This window comes from Pantherophis guttatus, chromosome 2, assembly GCF_059756535.1.
Source record: "Pantherophis guttatus breed Tessera chromosome 2, ASM5975653v1, whole genome shotgun sequence".
Classification (NCBI taxonomy): Eukaryota; Metazoa; Chordata; class Lepidosauria; order Squamata; family Colubridae; genus Pantherophis; species Pantherophis guttatus.
Window position 1 is genome coordinate 125,840,730 of NC_142064.1, and position 17,346 is coordinate 125,858,075.

The 17,346-nt window shown below is 40.4% G+C and overlaps 1 long non-coding RNA gene across 1 annotated transcript; it reads right to left on the bottom strand.

The window, feature by feature from the left end:
• Positions 1-827: 827 nt before the first annotated feature.
• On the bottom strand, positions 828-16,193 carry LOC117666633 (uncharacterized). Its single transcript, XR_004591875.3, has 3 exons — positions 16,066-16,193; positions 11,306-11,448; positions 828-864 (listed from the first exon to the last, which is right to left on the bottom strand). It is a non-coding gene; the product is annotated as an uncharacterized LOC117666633 (long non-coding RNA).
• Between the last annotated feature and the right edge of the window lie 1,153 nt (positions 16,194-17,346).

Below are 17,346 nucleotides of genomic sequence, written 5' to 3' on the forward strand. Positions count from 1 at the left end.
ATTTGCTGAAGAAGGCAGATGGACAGGCTTGTAGTTATGCTAATAGCCACATTTCAAAAATAAGCATTATCGGGGTGGGGTGGGGTGGGGGGAATGAGTTAAAAGAGAATAGTGGGTGGAGTCAAAGCAATCATCCTCATTTTCATCAAACACACTGAATACCTGAAAAAATAAAATAAGTACAGTACTAAGGGTACAACTACCAAATCTGGCCTGCAATAATGCAGATAACCATTGGATGGCAGCAGAGAGACACTGGAAATGATCATTCTTTGCTTCTTTCTGGTTGTCTGGATTCCTGTTCTAATAGCTCTAACTAAGGGCAACTTCGAGAATAATAGTTTCCTTTCTGAGGGTGATTAATATCCCAGTTTGGGGACACAGTCAAATGCACAAAGTTCTGAATGGCCAACAATGACATCAATTAACTCAGTTAATTTAGTAACATTAGCACAATTTCCAAAACTAAGGCAAATTATTATATTATGTTTCCATATACCTAATCGTAATTATTTTTTCCACTTCAGTGGGATTCATTCACACCCATAAAGAGCATAGAGCAGCATTCCTCAGAAACCGTCAAGAGTTGGCAAGCTTAATAAATTAAGAGTAGCAGCACTGAAATTATATTTCCATTTTGTCAGCAAATATGGGTTCTATCATTCAAAATTAGGGAACTGAAATCCAGTGTATGTTAAGGATATTGGAGTCGTGATACATAACTGGGATAAAGCTACAATCTATATTTGCAGAAAACACCATTTAATTTAACAGGATTTTCTTTGCAGTAGATTTGCATAAAAGTTTGCTTGATTTCTATTTCTTACCTGGATTCTACTCTGGTTTTCTCCAGAAGCAGCATTGCTGGAAAGAGGATAAGAAAGAGGTTTTTTTCATTAAGGAAGCCAAACAACACCAAGCATCTTCTATAAAGAGCAGAGATTCTATGGATCTTGTTCCATCACATTGATTAATTTAATTTTCATATCAATTAATTTTGTCCTAGTCAGATTCCCTTTACATTTTGGAAAATAACCTTACATTTAAAGTACACTGCCCATCATCTGAGCATCCAACAGCAAAATAAGGTTGAGATTTAAATAATAAATTGAAAACTTTTAACACAAGGGTCCTTAACCCCTGGTACTGGTCCTTCGCCTGTTAAGAACTGCGCCAAATCCATTCTAAAACCTGGCTTACTGCATGACCCACCATAATAATCCATCTCAGCTTGGCTAAGTCAAGGCTTTCGTGGTTCTGAATGGAAAAGGTGACATTATGCTGTGAAGCAAGTTCTGAACATTCATGGTGCTTGATTATTACCTTTAAAGCCCTACATGGTTTGGGGCTAGGTTGTTTGAAGGGCTGCCTACCCCCAATTACATCTACTCAGCACTCCAGAGGAGGAAAGAAAGGTATGTTGCAGGATCCAACTATCAAGGAAGCCCTTCTCTGTGGTGGCTCTCTCCCTTTGGAACATCATTCCCCCAGAGATAAGATTGCCCTCCCATCTTGTTGCTTTTCCTCAAGACCTTAAAGACATGTTTTTTTTCAGTGGGCTTGTGGACCCCACTTGGTACCTGCCAGTGGATTGTCTGATTGTGTTTTCTCAATATTTAATGCTGTATTCCACGTGGAGTCATTGGGTGTGAGTTGAGTGGCTATATAAATATGAGAGAGAGAGGGAGGGGAAGGAGGGAGAAGGGGAGAGAGGGGGAGAGAGAGAGAGAAACAGGAAGGAAGGAAGGAAGGAAGGAAGGAAGGAAGGAAGGAAGGAAGGAAGGAAAGAAAGAAAGAAAGAAAGAAAGAAAGAAAGAAAGAAAGAAAGAAAGAAAGAAAGAAAGAAAGATGGTAGGTCATGGATATAGAAGTAGGTAGATAGATATAGATGTAGAACGTAGGTAGGTAGGTAGGAAGAAAGAAAGAAAGAAAAAAGAAAGAAAGAAAGAAAGAAAGAAAGAAAGAAAGAAAGAGAAAGATAGATAGATAGATAGATAGATGATAAATAGATAGATAGATATTTTATTTTATTTTTATTTTATCTCGAATTTATATAGCGCACCTTCTCCCGAGGGACTCAGGGCGGTGTACAGCCAGATAAAAACATACAATATAAACATTAAAAACAGTTAAAAGGATATATATTAATTTGGCCCCAATTTAAGATAACAGACCAATTAAAAATTAAAAAATATTAAAAAATATGTTAAGATAGATAGATAGATGATAGATAGATAGATAGATAGATAGATAGATAGATAGATAGATAGATAGATAGATAGGAAAGAGAAAATAATATTGCCTGGGGAAATCTGTGACCAACTTTTTGCTTAGCCATTTCGCTTCTTCTGCCACAAAATTTTATGGCAATCCTAACACAAAATCACAGGAGCTGCTATTTTCTAGTTTAAAGCACACCATGTTGAACCATCCTTCCCTGGGGGGAGGGGGGAGGCAAAATAGGGTCAAGGAAACAGTGACGGCAAGCTAATAGCTATTTGGAAACACTTTTGGATCAGTCTATCTCGCTATATCATACGCACGACTGCACCTCCACGACTGTAAAAATAACCAACGCCATATTTATTTCTATGCTTGCAAATGAGAAGTGTACCCATTTTGGCTCAGTTAACAGTGATAATAATTGGGCAGACTGTTCTCAGCTAATGTCAACAATCCAGAAGAATCCAAACCCCTCCGGCACCTGTTCTAGGACCTGCTGTTTTTCAGTCTGAGCAAACATTTGCTAGGAAAGTTCTTGTCTGCTCTTCACAGCCCAGCTGCTTTCTTACCAGTATTTCTGAATAAGATAGTAAAACTTTCTTGGAGTTTAGCTCGACCATATAAACGTATACATGGAGATGAAGCGTTTTTGCCTGGATCCCAAGGGAAGCAAAGCGGCCATGAATGCACACACATATAAAGCTAGTCAGGGATAGCTCTTGAAGTAACAGAGAAAGCTTGCAAAACCAGCTACTACACCGCTGTCCAATGCTTTTTTATCCTAGTTAATTGCATGCTTGTTTCCTTTTCAGTTATACAATGGCTCCCTCCAGTGGACAAAGCATGGATTAGCTGCTTTTGTGAAAAAGCTGAAAGTAAGTTACCTGTGTATTGACTTCACATTCAGGGCAATATAATAAGTATTTTTTTTATTATTATTATTATTATTTTAATTAGATTTATATGCCGCCCTTCTCCGGAGACTCAGGGCGGCTTACAATACGTTAAGCAATAGCCTTCATACTTTTGTATATTTTATACAAAGTCAGCTTATTACCCCCACAAACTGAGTCCTCAATTTACCTACCTTAGAAAGGATGGAAGGCTGAGTCGACCTTGAGCCTGGTGAGATTCGAACTTGCAATAATTGCAGACAGCTGGATGTTAATAACAGGCTTTTAGTCTGTTGAGCTATCCAGGATTTGAGAGAAGAATGCATATAAAAGGCACATTTTTAGGAAAAGAGTATATGCAAATCACCCTACAAAATGGCATGGCTCTCTGTGTACTCTAAAACACACACCAGCACATTCTTAAGAAGTAATTCTGAAGACCGCAGTCAATGGCATAGATGACAAATAAGTTTATTTAGAACTGCAACCAACAATTGGCCCTTGGTCACAGTGTGCAACCACAAGGCTCAAACTTACAGATGAATATATTGTGTGGGGCAGAGGTGGGTTTCAGCAGGTTCTGACCAGTTCTGGAGAACCGGTAGCGGAAATTTTGAGTAGTTCGGAGAACCGGTGGTAAAAATTCTGACTGGTCCCACCCTCATCTATTCTCTGCCTCCCAAGTCCCAGCTGATCGGGAGGAAATGGGGATTTTGCAGTAACCTTCCCCTGGATTGGGGAGGGAATGGAGATTTTACAGTAACCTTCCCCTGGAGTGGGATAGGAATGGAGATTTTACAGTATCCTTCCCCTGCCACGCCCACCAAGCCATGCCATGCCACGCCCACCAAGTCACACCCACAGAACCGGTAGTAAAAAAATTTGAAACCCACCACTGGTGTGGGGTGCCTGTAACTTCGGTGATTATTAAAAGTTCAGTGGTTCTCAACCTGTGGGTCGGGACCCCTTTGGGGGTCGAATGACCCTTTCACAGGGGTCGCCTAAGACGATCGGAAAACACATATTTTCAATGGTTTTAGGAATAATTTATGGTTGGGGGTCACCACAACATGAGGAACTGTATTAAAGGATCGCGGCATTAAGAAGGTTGAGAACCACTGATTTAAACTGTACCCATACTGTATAAAGTATAAAACTGTACCCATACTATATAAAGCCAGGATCAGCTGGAGAAATGTTTTACCCCCTCTTTATTATTGAGCCTTGATAAAAAATTTAAAAGCCTACTTCAGGTTAAACTTGATACATTTTTCCTTGATAAACTTCAGAATTTCATGGACATGTTTGCAGTTGTCTTGAACAATCATGCAGATTGACTTCCTCTGGGATGACTTCCCAACCTAGTCTGCAATATTGGTATAACTTGGAGGTCTTCCATGTAAGTACTACCAAGCCCGACCCTGCTTAGCTTCTGAATTCAGACTTGTTGGGCTTACTTGGTGGCAGAAGCAGCAGGAGCTACAATGCCAGGAAGCCGTTTTCAGCTACCTTTTAAATTTCACATAATGCTTAGAGCCGAGCAAATAACATTTCTGCAGCCAAGAACTATATTTTTTGTTTATAAATTATGTTAACAGCCAATCACTCTGGTAAGTATGATGTCACTGGAGAGGAATTGCTGCCCATATATTCCTATTTGTTGCAAGGTGGAAGAATGGGGAACATTTTAAGAAAAAGAATCTTTACATCTATCAGAAGCATAAGATATCTATCTGGCATCCCATTTTACAAAGAAGCCACAGAAAATGGCTTCAAGAGTGGCAAGCAGAAACTGAAAAGAACACATGCAGAGTCATCTTTGGTAAGAAGGGTGATTATATAAATCTAATAAATAAATGAAATCTGGCTACAGATTAAAGCTCAACCCATCCTTAGAATGAGAAAATACATCATTATAAAAAATAAAATGATAGATACAGCCAGTGCAGATATCTAAGCAGTTATCTAGGATAAAATATGGTAAAGGGGTTAACTATGGATTCAATTGGTTCTGATAAAAACATCTGGGTTAAAATGGAAACATCAGAATGACTCAAATCAAATTTCAGCCAAGTTGATTTAGATACCTATTTAGATACCAATAATGATGGCCCTGGTGGCGCAGTGGTTAGAATGCAATACTGCAGGCTAATTCTGCTGACTGCTGGCTGCCAGCAGTTTGGCAGTTCGATCCTGACCGGCTCAAGGTTAACTCAGCATTGCATCCTTTCCGAGGTCAGTTAAATGAGGACCCAGATTATTGGGAGCAATAAGCTGACTCTGTAAACCACTTAGAGAGGGCTGTGAAAGCACTGTAAAGCGATATATAAGTCTGAGTACTATTGCTGTTTCCTGATCAGCCCAGCTTTGAGACTCTCAATATCCCACCCGTGCAGGAATTTAAACAGAGCTAAAATATCTTGATCGATTGGTTGTAGGAGAAGGAGTGGCAGAACCTGCGGGCTGAGTTAAAAGAGGGATCCGTCTAAAATCCCTACATAGTCTCAAGCGAACTAAGTCCAACCTCCCTCGAATTCCATTGACCCTTATCTAACTCTAAGCAGGTGCTAATATAGTAGTTGAAAAGATCCTGTGCCTGAGTATAGCAATAAATCAGTTTAATTGGAGTAGCAATTAATCAGTTTAATTAAACTGGTTGGACCTGATCTTTCACCTTGACTTTGGTTGGTTTTATAAGAGTTTCTATACCCTTAAATCTTCTCCTTCTTTGTATGACTGCAGATCAACTTACTACTTTTTACCTTGTCTTCCAATTATTTCTCTCGTGTATTTCGTATGTTTTCTTACTCTTTACTTGTTGCCCATTCCATCCTTGTTCTTCCTGACTTTTTTCTTTCCATCCCCTTCAATTTATCTCCCTCCTCTCCTGTACCCAGCCAGCACTTTCCTCCCCGAGCGTGCCTGCTGTCTTGCTATTCTTTCTATCATCATCACTAGTTATGAAAGCTAGTCCTCCTCCCTCTTTCCCTTAATTTGGATCTCCAGTTTAGGATCCAATTCTTCCCCAGTTCAGGACTTAGCCTTCACCTTTTCCTCCTGTCTCCTGAGATGTCATGGATCTTCTACTACTACTAAAGGGGACAAGGAAGGTGTCCAGGAAGAGCCCAATGGGGTGCATGAGTGTGAACATGCGCATAAATGCTTTTTTGCATCACTCAAACATTTGGTGTGTTGTCTCTGTGTAGGAATGTGTTGAACATCTGGGAAGAAGTCTTCAGCCAACTATATAGTATATAAGGTAGCTTTGGGTCATCACACTCTCTCAGTCTAAAGTACCTCTGGTTTATTGTAATGATAGAATTAGGGGACACCCTCATATAAGCTATCGGAAGGAAGGAAGGAAGGAAGGAAGGAAGGAAGGAAGGAAGGAAGGAAGGAAGGAAGGAAGGAAGTCTACATGCTGCCCATTTCCTAAAGCAATCTCCTCTTCAGAATGTTATTTTAAGAAAATGCAAATATTTTATCCATGGTTTATCCACTGGAGAAATACTTCAAAGTTTTACAATTTTTCAAACTTTGAACGTGTATATAATTTAAATTCAACTTAGTCTGGGTTCTGAAAATCTGTGAAGTTTGTTCTGTGGTAGGTCTTGGAATTTGGAAGAAGTGAACACGGTGGGGGTATTCTGTTTATACATATGTAAAATCATGACAGTATAGTTAATTAAACTGAAGCCAGCATTCTTCTCTGTGTTGGGTTCTTTCACAGATACTGTTTGTGTTTACAGCTATACTATTAGAATAGAATAGAACAGAATAACATAGTTGGAAGGGTCCTTGAAAGTCTTCTAGTCCAACCCCTGCTTAGGCAGGAAACGGTACACACCACTTCAGACAAATGGTTATCCAATACATTGTGGATTATATGTTGCAAAGTGCAGTTATTGACCATGGCAGAGACAATTTGGGACAATATTATTTCCTGATTCCTCTCCCTCCTAAAAAAAAAAAAAAAACTAGAAAGTTGCCTTCATATTAATGAAAATTCATATTGCTGAAATTTCCCCCAAATCCCCTTGCAATTTCATTCCAAGGCAATCACTTCAACTTTATCTTGTGCTGAATGCGAGAATGTAAAAAGCAGCCATCTATTCTCATAAGTCAAATTTTAATTCCTTATTTAAAATATTGAGAAGTACTTTTTTTTTTAAGGAAAAAAAAGATATAACTATATTTGCTGTATTTTTATTTTTGTACTTTTTGAGTTTGGATTGGTTTGGGGTTGATATGGTTTGTTGTTGTTTAAGGGTGTTCTATCTTAATTTTTATAGGCTTTATTCCTTGCTTTGAGGTTTTCAAGCTACAAAATTCATAAAAGGGAGAGTGTGGTGTATTTTCACGTACAAGTCACAAGAGGGAGCAACAGAATAAATTCAAAATGAAAAGATTACACACAGGAATTTGCAGTGTGTACTTCAGCAAACAGACAAGACAGGAAATTCCTATCTGCTTTTTTTTTTTTTGCTTTAAATTTATTCTGTTGCTCCCACTGGTAATTTATACCTAAAAATACATGGTACACATAAGTAGCTTGCAGGAGCAAACAAAGCCAGTCTTCACAAAATCTTAGATATGTTCATTTTAAATTAGTTTCCCTTTACTGTGACTTTATATTTATATCCCATGCATATTTACTTCTTCCTTCCTATATATCCCAACCTCGAAGTTCCAGATGTTTAGAACTCAACTGAAGCAGCAGATCTGGTTTGCCTGCACTGAATATGGGTTACTTATGGCTTACTTGCTTACCGGTACTTAAGAGCCAAGGTGGCGTAGTGGTTAGAGTTTACTGCAGGCTACTTAGCTGATCTGCTGCTTCAGTTGAGTTCTAAACTCAACTGGCTCAAGGTTGACTCAGCCTTCCATCCTTCCAAGGTGGGTAAAATGAGGACCCAGATTGTTGGGGGCAATATGCTGACTCTGTAAACCGCTTAGAGGGGGCTGTAAAAGCACTATGAAGTGGTATATATGTCTAAGTGCTATTGCTATTATAAACAAACATCTATTCAATTGCTCTGATAATTTATTAAGAAAGCAATAAGACACATGATAACAGCTCTAGAAGCACCCTGACCTGACCTGACCTGACCGATTTGCAATGAAAGTTCCAGCAGCAAGTGTGGAGGGAGAAGTCAGAGAGGTCAAATCTGGATATTTAGGGATGTGTGTGGTTTGTTGTTTCAGGGTTTATTCACATCCTTCAGTTGCCTCTCTCCAGAGCCATTTCTAGACTGCAGATTGCTCCCTCTGGTGATTGATACATGAAAATACATGACACTCTCCCTTTTATTGATTCTATTCTTTGAAAAGCCCAAAACAAAGAACAAAACACAGGGGTGAAATTCAGCAGGTTCTGACAGGTTCTGAAGAACCGGCAGCGGAAATTTTGAGTAGTTCAGAGAACTGGCAAATACCACTTCTGGCTGGCCCCAGAGTGGGGTGGGAATGGAGATTTTGCAGTATCCTTCCCCTGCCACACCCACCAAGCCACACCATGCCCACCAAGTCACACCCACAGAACCGGTAGTAAAAAAAAATTGAACTCCACCACTGACATAAAGTATCAAGATGCGCCCCATAATAAAATACAATTGTGGGTGGCTCACAAGAACAATAAAACAAAACCAAGGAGAGAGGAGAGAGGGTAGGAGGCAGGGGGGGGGGGAGAGAGAGAGAGAGAGAGAAATGTTGCCTTCTACTTTCTTTCCACTCACAACTAAAGTGACCTGAGACCACATATTTTCCTCTTCTCCTCCATTCTAATAGATTCCATGTTCTCAGCATATTTTCTTAAAACAGATTCGAGTCAAACTGGCATAAATATAAGACTGGAACAGGTGAAATGCTGAGTGAACATATGTGGGTTGCATTTGTGTTGTGTTAGAACGAGGATGAGGATGATATTATCCTCTCCTGCATTACAGAATTGGAATAGGAAGCTACCTATATCAGAACAGTATTAGAGGCCGCTTTTTCTTAAGCTCTCAAAACAGAAAGATATGAATGTTTGATTATGTGATGTAGGGTCAACCTTTTAGGCACTAAGTCAAGAGGACAAGCCTGCTGAAATACGCTCATAATTTTCAGAGCACTGTCTGCAGAGAACTTCCCCTGGATCCCTTCCAAGCTATAGGAATACTGCTAGGAGATTTGTCCTCAATAGACACCATTGCTGCTGTCCAAACAGCCAAGTCTTTGCAGTTGTACAGCTAATAATCTAATGGTAAAGGTAAAGATTTACCCTGTCAATCATGTCCAACTCTAGGAGGCGGTGCTTAGCTCCGTTTCCTAGCCAAGGGAGCCAGCATTGTCCGAAAACACTTCTGTGGTCATGTGGCCAGCATAACTGTACACCAAGGTATGGAATGTATGGAACAATGTATGGAACATTGTTACTAAATTATGTTGATTCATCTATTATTTGTTTTCAATTTTAGATCATTAATCATTTTCCTATTTCTAAATTGCCCACCTCAATAATCCACTTCATTAATGTAAATAATGGTCTTTATAGCCTTGGGTGCATTGACAGAATGTTAAAGGCTGACCTACAATTGTCTATAGCGACCTATAATTGCCCATCTCTGGGGATTCCAGGGTAAGATTTTGAGTGAGAAGTCACAAACAATTTGCTTCCCTTAAACAAAAGATATCCAACCTCCCTCACCTCTTTTCATGCTACCTAAACTGTATCTAATACCAATCCAGATAGAGATTACAGATTAAATTGAACAGGGATCCAGAGGAGGGATATACATGGATGGTTGAATTCCCAGGAAAAAGCCCATAGATTAGGGCTACAACATTGTATGGTTTGCACAATTTCCAGCAGCAAAGAATAAAGCAGTGTTTCTCAACTGTGGCAACTTTAAGATGTGTGGATTTCAACTCTCAGAATTCCCCCAGCCAGCCAGCCAGCCAGCCAGCCATATTGGCTAGGGAATTCTGGTTGAAGTCCACACATCTTAACAGTTGCTGAGATTGAGATTGGAGTTAAAACTAAAAGTGCTTCTGCTCTACAGCTCAGAAAGTTCCTCACATTCAACCCCTAGCAACCCCCTTTTCCACTAGCATCCTCCTGATACGCCACATTATTACTTCAGCAATCACCCCCAGTTCATTTGTGCTGTAGAATATAAATGAAGAGACGTGGAATATAAACAAGGAGACATTTCTGAAGTGACATATGTACCACCAACAAACTGAATGCAAATTATGTTACCTCCCTTCTCATTACCCCCACCCAGCCCAGATCATTTGGGACACGATGTCCATATAAACAGGATGCCCATATTTATGAAGATTTTTTTCCCCTTCGTTGTGTTGTTACTGTTCTAAAGAAAGCTCTTCTAAAAGGAGTGGAAGATAAAAGTGGCTTGGGAACAGCGCTAGGCTAGTCATTCATCATCAGGCATTGCAGGTATTTGTTGTGGCCTGTCGGCCGCCAGCCCCTCCAGCAGCCAAATCAGAGGAGGAGACATGGGAGTCAGGGTCAGCATCAAGGCAACCTGAAAGCTCCAAGGGGGAAGAGGGAGTGAAGCTGGCACAGAGAGAAAGACAGAGGCAGAGCCTGGGCCATCCGTCAGCCCTCAGATGGAGAGTCAACGCCCCCAGGTCTGGAGGTGGCTGATGAGAAGAGGAGGAACAACTGGGTCCAGTGCCTGACACACAGATGCGCAGAAGGCTGAGGAGAGGAGAGCAGTGGAAATCCGTGGGCCGATCCTTGGGAAGGAAGAGCCTCTGCTGCTAGCGAAGCCCCTCCCTAGCTCTGGGGATAAAAAGCAATGGGCAGAGATGAATAAATGTGGCAGAGAACTATTCATCTTCTAGCCGGAGGGACTTGTTAGCCTGCGTTGAGAGAGAAACTTTTTGCTGGGGCTGCTGGCGCACCTAATAAAGGAATCTTTGAGTTAACTTCAGAGGGTTTGTTGTGTTTGGAGAGCTGGGTCAGAATAGTATCTATGTGAAATTACAGGCATAGTAGTGTAGTTCTGGAGAGGGAGCATCCTTAACACAGCATTATGCCACAGCATAGATCGCAGAGAATATTGTGCTATGCAAATACATCTTTTAAGAAATATAGGAATTATAGGCAGCGTTAGGGAGAAGAGAGATATAAAGAAACCAGTGGTGGGGTCAATACTCCAGAATGGATGTAGGTATCCTACCTTTCAAGAAAGTATTCTCCAAGGAAAACCTTCAAGCTTGCTCCACTTCTGTTGTACATCTAAAGTACACCATGCAGATCTGTTGCCTCTCCCAGGAAAACTGGCTCAGCCATAAAATGAAATTCTCCATGATTTGTGAGAACCTAAGAACCATAAAAAAAAAAAAAAGAACATCAGAGAACTGATGGATGCTGTTTGGCAGAATTCCCCAATCTTTCATTTGAATCAGCTACCAATCCATTTGATATTTTTTCAGATAATGAGGTCAGAGTGTTCAACCACTGACATTGATTTTTTTTAATTGTTATTATTCCCAACTCCTGATGACTCTGGGACACGCCAGATTAAAATGGAGATACACCTGAGAAGCTCAAGATGATATTTGGTGAAAAATAACATAATTGCTTATCATTGATTCTTAGATCAGGAACTGGGTAATATAACCGTTCAGAATAACGATTTAATCAGCAAGCAATAATTGACCATGTCTTTGAACCAAGTGCTCAGACGCATCAATCCCAAATACCAAAGAGTGAGAGAAGCAGAACAATTTATATTTGGAATTATCAGGAGCTGAAAAGGGGCTGCCTTCATGGAAAATAGCTATTCAACTATGCACTCAAGCTGAGGCTTCAAAGGCCCACTCAAAAACTGAGGAGGAGCAGGCCCAAGGCAGCAAACCTGGTTTAACATCTTTGGAAACATTGAAATAATAATATGGCTAGCATCTAAGAGAAGGAAAGAAATCATAGCACCTTTATGGCACCTCCAATATTTCTCTGAGCATCTGAAGTGAAAGTTTACCATGATTTACTCACATGTAGAGAGAAAATAAGGAAGGAAACAAAACAAATATCAACCCCCCCCCCCCCCAAAAAAATGTTAAGTTTCCGGTGCTTTTTTCATCCGATATAAGCTAAATAAAAATAATGAGTTTTCATTGCTTAGTATAGTGTGTGACAGACTGTATCAAAAGAAAGAGGTTTTGTTGATCCACCATTGATCCTTCGGGATTAACTTTGATCCTTTCCAGAGTCAGCTTCATTATTTGTAATTGTAATTAGTAAATAATGATGTAGTTATTATTACTAACAGTAGGCATCTCCAATGAAAAGGGATGTGGAGAATCTATTAGCAGCCGCTCATCCATATTGCAGCTGTCCTTCCTATCATATCATCTGTATATCTGTATAACAGATGCTTACAACATGACAGCAGAGTCTGTCCCCTTTAGTACTGCTTTTTCTGATTTAGACTCATCTGCCTTAACTTGTAGACATCCAGATTTCTTGGCTACATATCCCAGTGTTCTCTGACAGAGTGGCTGGGAGTAACAGGGGTTAGAATCCAAAACACAGTTCGGATCCAAATGGGTCTGTTTGAATAAAAGTGCTGTGAAATAGATTTTAACTTGGCTTTAGAGGTTTGGCCTCTAAGGAGAGCTGCATTCATCCTACCAAAGAATGACAAGCAATGTTCTTATCACGAGCAGCAGTCAAGACACTGAGAAGTTTGTTTCCTGTCTGCAGTTTCAGCTGAAAGTTGCAGATTCTTGATAAACCCTGTAGCAAGGTTTGGGTGAGATGCCTGGCCCTGGACATCATTTTTCAGATACTGTTTAGCCATTTTAATCTGTGAAACATAATCAGGGAACAAAAACAACAAGAAGCTATATTTTCCTCTATATTTCAATTCAAAATTATGAGAAAAATTCAATAAAAATAATCTCTAGGTATTTTGCAAATTCAAAGAATACAGAATCCAGTGGTGGAAATCTAACGTCACTCCACTACCACCCCAAACATTGATGTGTTTTCCATATGGAAGGGACAAAGGTTATCCAAAACAAAATATGTCAAAGAGAAAAGAAAAAGAAAAAATGATTAGAGTCCAGCAAGGGGTTGAAATAAACCAACATTCAACCACTGATCAACTTTTAAAGCAAAGAGCAAAATAAAACAATAAAATCAAAAAGTTAAAGTTAAAATTCTGGCATGCTTAGAAAATGAAATGCTTAACAGGAAGATGGATATGCCCAATGACTTCAATCGCTTCCAGAGGGAATTGAAATCTTCAATACCCCCTTCCCTACTGGGTCCACAATCATCCAAAAGTTGTCTTGGGTCACTCCTAAATGCTCCCATACAAAACCAGGAAGCAGCACTGCCAAAGAACCAGCTTTAACAGTGAAATCAGCAGATCGTCGGTAAGAGAAAAAAGAAAACCTTATCAATCAGCAGCCATCTTGGAGGGAGGGGCCAAAGTAGACATCATTTTTGTCACATGGACTATACATGGAATGTACCATTATGTACTTATGTTTTTTAAAACAAACAAACAAACAATATTTGTGCGATGATGGGGGATAGATTTAATCCTTTGCCCTCATCAAGTCAGAAGTGCCTGACCTCTCCATCTGCGGTTTGCAAATGGTAGCAAACATTTAGTTGAATTCTGGATCATAGTAGGATCAATAAAAATAAAAAGTCATTTTTTTAATCCTTGTACCTTTAACAAGTAAGTACAAAGAATTTCCTGTTCGCGTTAATATTAAATCAACAGAATATGATCTAAGCAAAATTAGAACCATCTTATTGGGGTGATAAGCAGCTGATTAGCAGAGATAATGCTCTTAAGCTCCAGCACTCTCTGGAGCAAGACAGGATATCTTGAGATACTGCTATCATCTCTCATCATGAGCCAAGCTGCACATAGCTGCTGAGAGTTAAAATTCAAACAGACAAAGGTTACCTAAAGAACATCGTATGAAGAAACAGCCTCAAATAATGTCTTGAGTCTGAATAAGAAACCACAATACATGGGAGAAGAAACAGAAAATGGAAATAAAAATATACAATATAAATTAATGTGTCCATCACTCTTAAGATACTATCGGAGAAGCTCTGGTCCAATCCTTTTCTTGAAAAAGGATTGGACCTTTTTCTAGGTTAGATTCAATCTAGCTCTTTATGCATCAGTAATTGAAATTTACAGGCAGAGATGGGGAAGTTTTTGTTTCCATATTAGGGTCAGTCCAGTTCACTTTTGGTTTCATACACCTACATCACAGCTACAGAAAAAGAGGGTTAGGATCTTATAAACAGATGACAAGGGCTCTGCCTCAAGATTAAGCGATCTGCTTATTTCAGAGTTGGGAAGGCCAGGGGCTTCCAAAGGTTTCTTAAACAGAGATGCTCCCAATCCCATGTCATGTTGATTGGGGCCAGTGGGGTTCAAAGTTCAAAATCTTTGGAGGCATCAAGTTGTCTGTCTACAATGACCCCAGAGGAGAGCAAGGACCAACAGGTGTCAACATTTCCAGTATCAATCACAGTGGCTAAATTTACACAACATGCTAGATTAGGCTAAAATGGGGCCTGGCTGTTTCTTGTTGGTGCTGGGGATTTCATGCCTTGCTTGAACACGCTCTGTGCATTACACCTTCACATTAAGCCATACTAGGGTCAGGGCCAGATTTTCCTATAGGCTAACTAGGCTTCAGCCTAGGGCCTCAAGATCAAGAGGGGCCTACATTCAAATTGTTAGCAAAATTAAAATTACACTTTCACTATAGGTGAAAGGGCCTCATAAGTGGAATAGCCTAGGGCCTCTTTTCATCTAAATCCAGCCCTGACTAGGGTGTTGCCTATTACATGAACACAGCAATATTTTCTCAACCTACAATGGGGGATTGATGTGTTGAGTGAAACCAGCCAGTGCTTATTTCTAACTGAACAATTCACCCACAGGATTAAGAAAGGTAAGAATGCTGAGCATGGATGGCTGGGAAAAAGGGGATACTTGAATCTGGAAAGAAGAAAGAAAGAAAGAAAGAAAGAAAGAAAGAAAGAAAGAAAGAAAGAAAGAAAGAAAGAAAGAAAGAAAGAAAGAAAGAAAGAAAGAAAGAAAGAAAGACACAACCAGCAGGGACAATGGTTATGGGGATCATAACCAAAGCAGCTGTAAGTCATCAAGTTGCTTAACTATGTAGTAGAAAATTATTTTTTAAAAAATATGGGAATTTGAGAATCTAAAATAGCTAGTGATCCATATGGTCAGCAAAAGGCAAACTTAATCTAGGGAATTCTGGTCTTTGCTACCTAACAAGAACATCCTATTGTCCCTACTTACACACTGCATCCGGATTTATAGACAAAGCAAATGTTACAAAAACAATCCTATATTTCTAATCCTCTTGCTCTTCTCCAGAGAAAACCGATCCAGTAGGGTTGCCCCTTGGGATTTCTCTGGAAACTGGGGAAGGGGAAACTTAACAATAAAATTTAGGCTTCTAATTTTGCTTGTCATTTAGTGATGTGAAGACTACAGCACTAAGGATGACCTAAAAACCAAGGCGTGGCCTGCTAGGGCTGAAATGGAAGGGGAATCCTGATGATAGCCATCCCCAACTAATGCTCTCCCAAGAAATGTCTTCTAGGATGGGACTACAACCTGCTCGCCTCAGCCATAACAGTTGGAGTTCTGGGAACTGAAATCCTGGATTTCAAGTGTGCGGAAGGTTGCCTTACCTCAGAGTTTAATTTCTTTCTTTTGTGCCTTTGTCCTGCATTGAAACATCATCCTCTTGTTCTACACACAACCAGTTCTACCTCCCCAAGTATCTTCCTTACTCCCCACTCTCTTTTTACCTCAGTTTTAGGTTTACAATCAAAACCAAGAAACTTCCTCCCCAATCTCATAGCATGTGCTTCTTAAGATACCGCAAGCCACACCTTGAGTTTCCTGATGCCATCACTTACCATCCAGGACAACTGGGGATGGTCTCAGGAAGATCTGCTCCTCGAGCTGGACCTCCTTCCTAAAGATGTCCCATCCATCCTGGCTCTTCAGCATGGGGCTAATAAATATCCTTGCCAACGTCTGCCCTCCCCCGACCATATCTGCGTCAGCAGAGAACAGAGGAAACTGATCTGTTTATAAGAGGAAACTTTATCTATATAAGTACTCATCCGTGTGTGCATGTTTCTTTTCATGTAAAACCTCAAACAGTGCCCTACATCCGCATTTGCTCACCCCAATGAGGAAATGCTTAATGAGCTGCCAAGTGATGGCAATAAGGAGAAGCCTTCAGTTCTTCAGCTCATTATTTTTCATACATACACTCATGTTTTTTCTGATGCTTCTTTAACTCTAAAACAACCTTTCTCTCAAGGGAAGCACCCTAGATCTCTTTTACATTGCAGATGACAAGTAGAATCCTCAGTATGTCCAGACAGGGCTGACAATCCAAGGTCTTTACATCGACTTCCCCCAGTTTGGTACCTCACCAGGGGTGGGTTCTAAATTTTTTTACTACCGGTTCTGTGGGCGTGGCTTATTTTGTAGGTGTGGCTTGGAGGTCATGTGACTAGGTGGGCGTGGCTAGCTGGTCAGAGTCATTTCTGGAAGCTCCTCGCACTTACGACCCGACTCATTTGTTTGCTTTTAACACTGATCAGCTGTAGGATGGCCTTTTGAAGCCCCGCGGCAAGAGTTTAAACAGTTTTTTTCCCTCTAGTCATCAGCTGGGACTCAGGAGGCAGCAATAGATTGGGGGTGGGACCAAATAAAAGGTAAGAATAACGTGGGGGGGGAGGGCGGGGGGGAGAACCGGTTCGGTGACGTCATATCGTCACCGCTACCGGCTCAGCTGAACCGGACCGAACCGGGAGGAACCCACCACTGTACCTCACAAACATCTTTGCTAGAACATCCTATGAGTGGTCAGTGTGGTGTGATGGTTAAAGGTTAAGGTTAGGATTGAATACATGCAGTCAGAGGAAACTCACTTGGTGATTTTGACCAGTATCATTCACTCAGCTCAATCTATTTCATAGGGTTGTTGCTGAAACAAGACATAAATCTAACTAATAACAATAACAACACAACCTAGGAACTCTTAAGAATCAGTCCTTAGTACCAGTTATGCTGCATGGAAATTTGGGGAGTTGAAACCCACATCTGGGAAGTGGCAGATAAGAAAACGTTAAAAGGCTGTTGCAGAGGTGAAAGGCTCCCAGATCGGACTGGATCGCCCAATC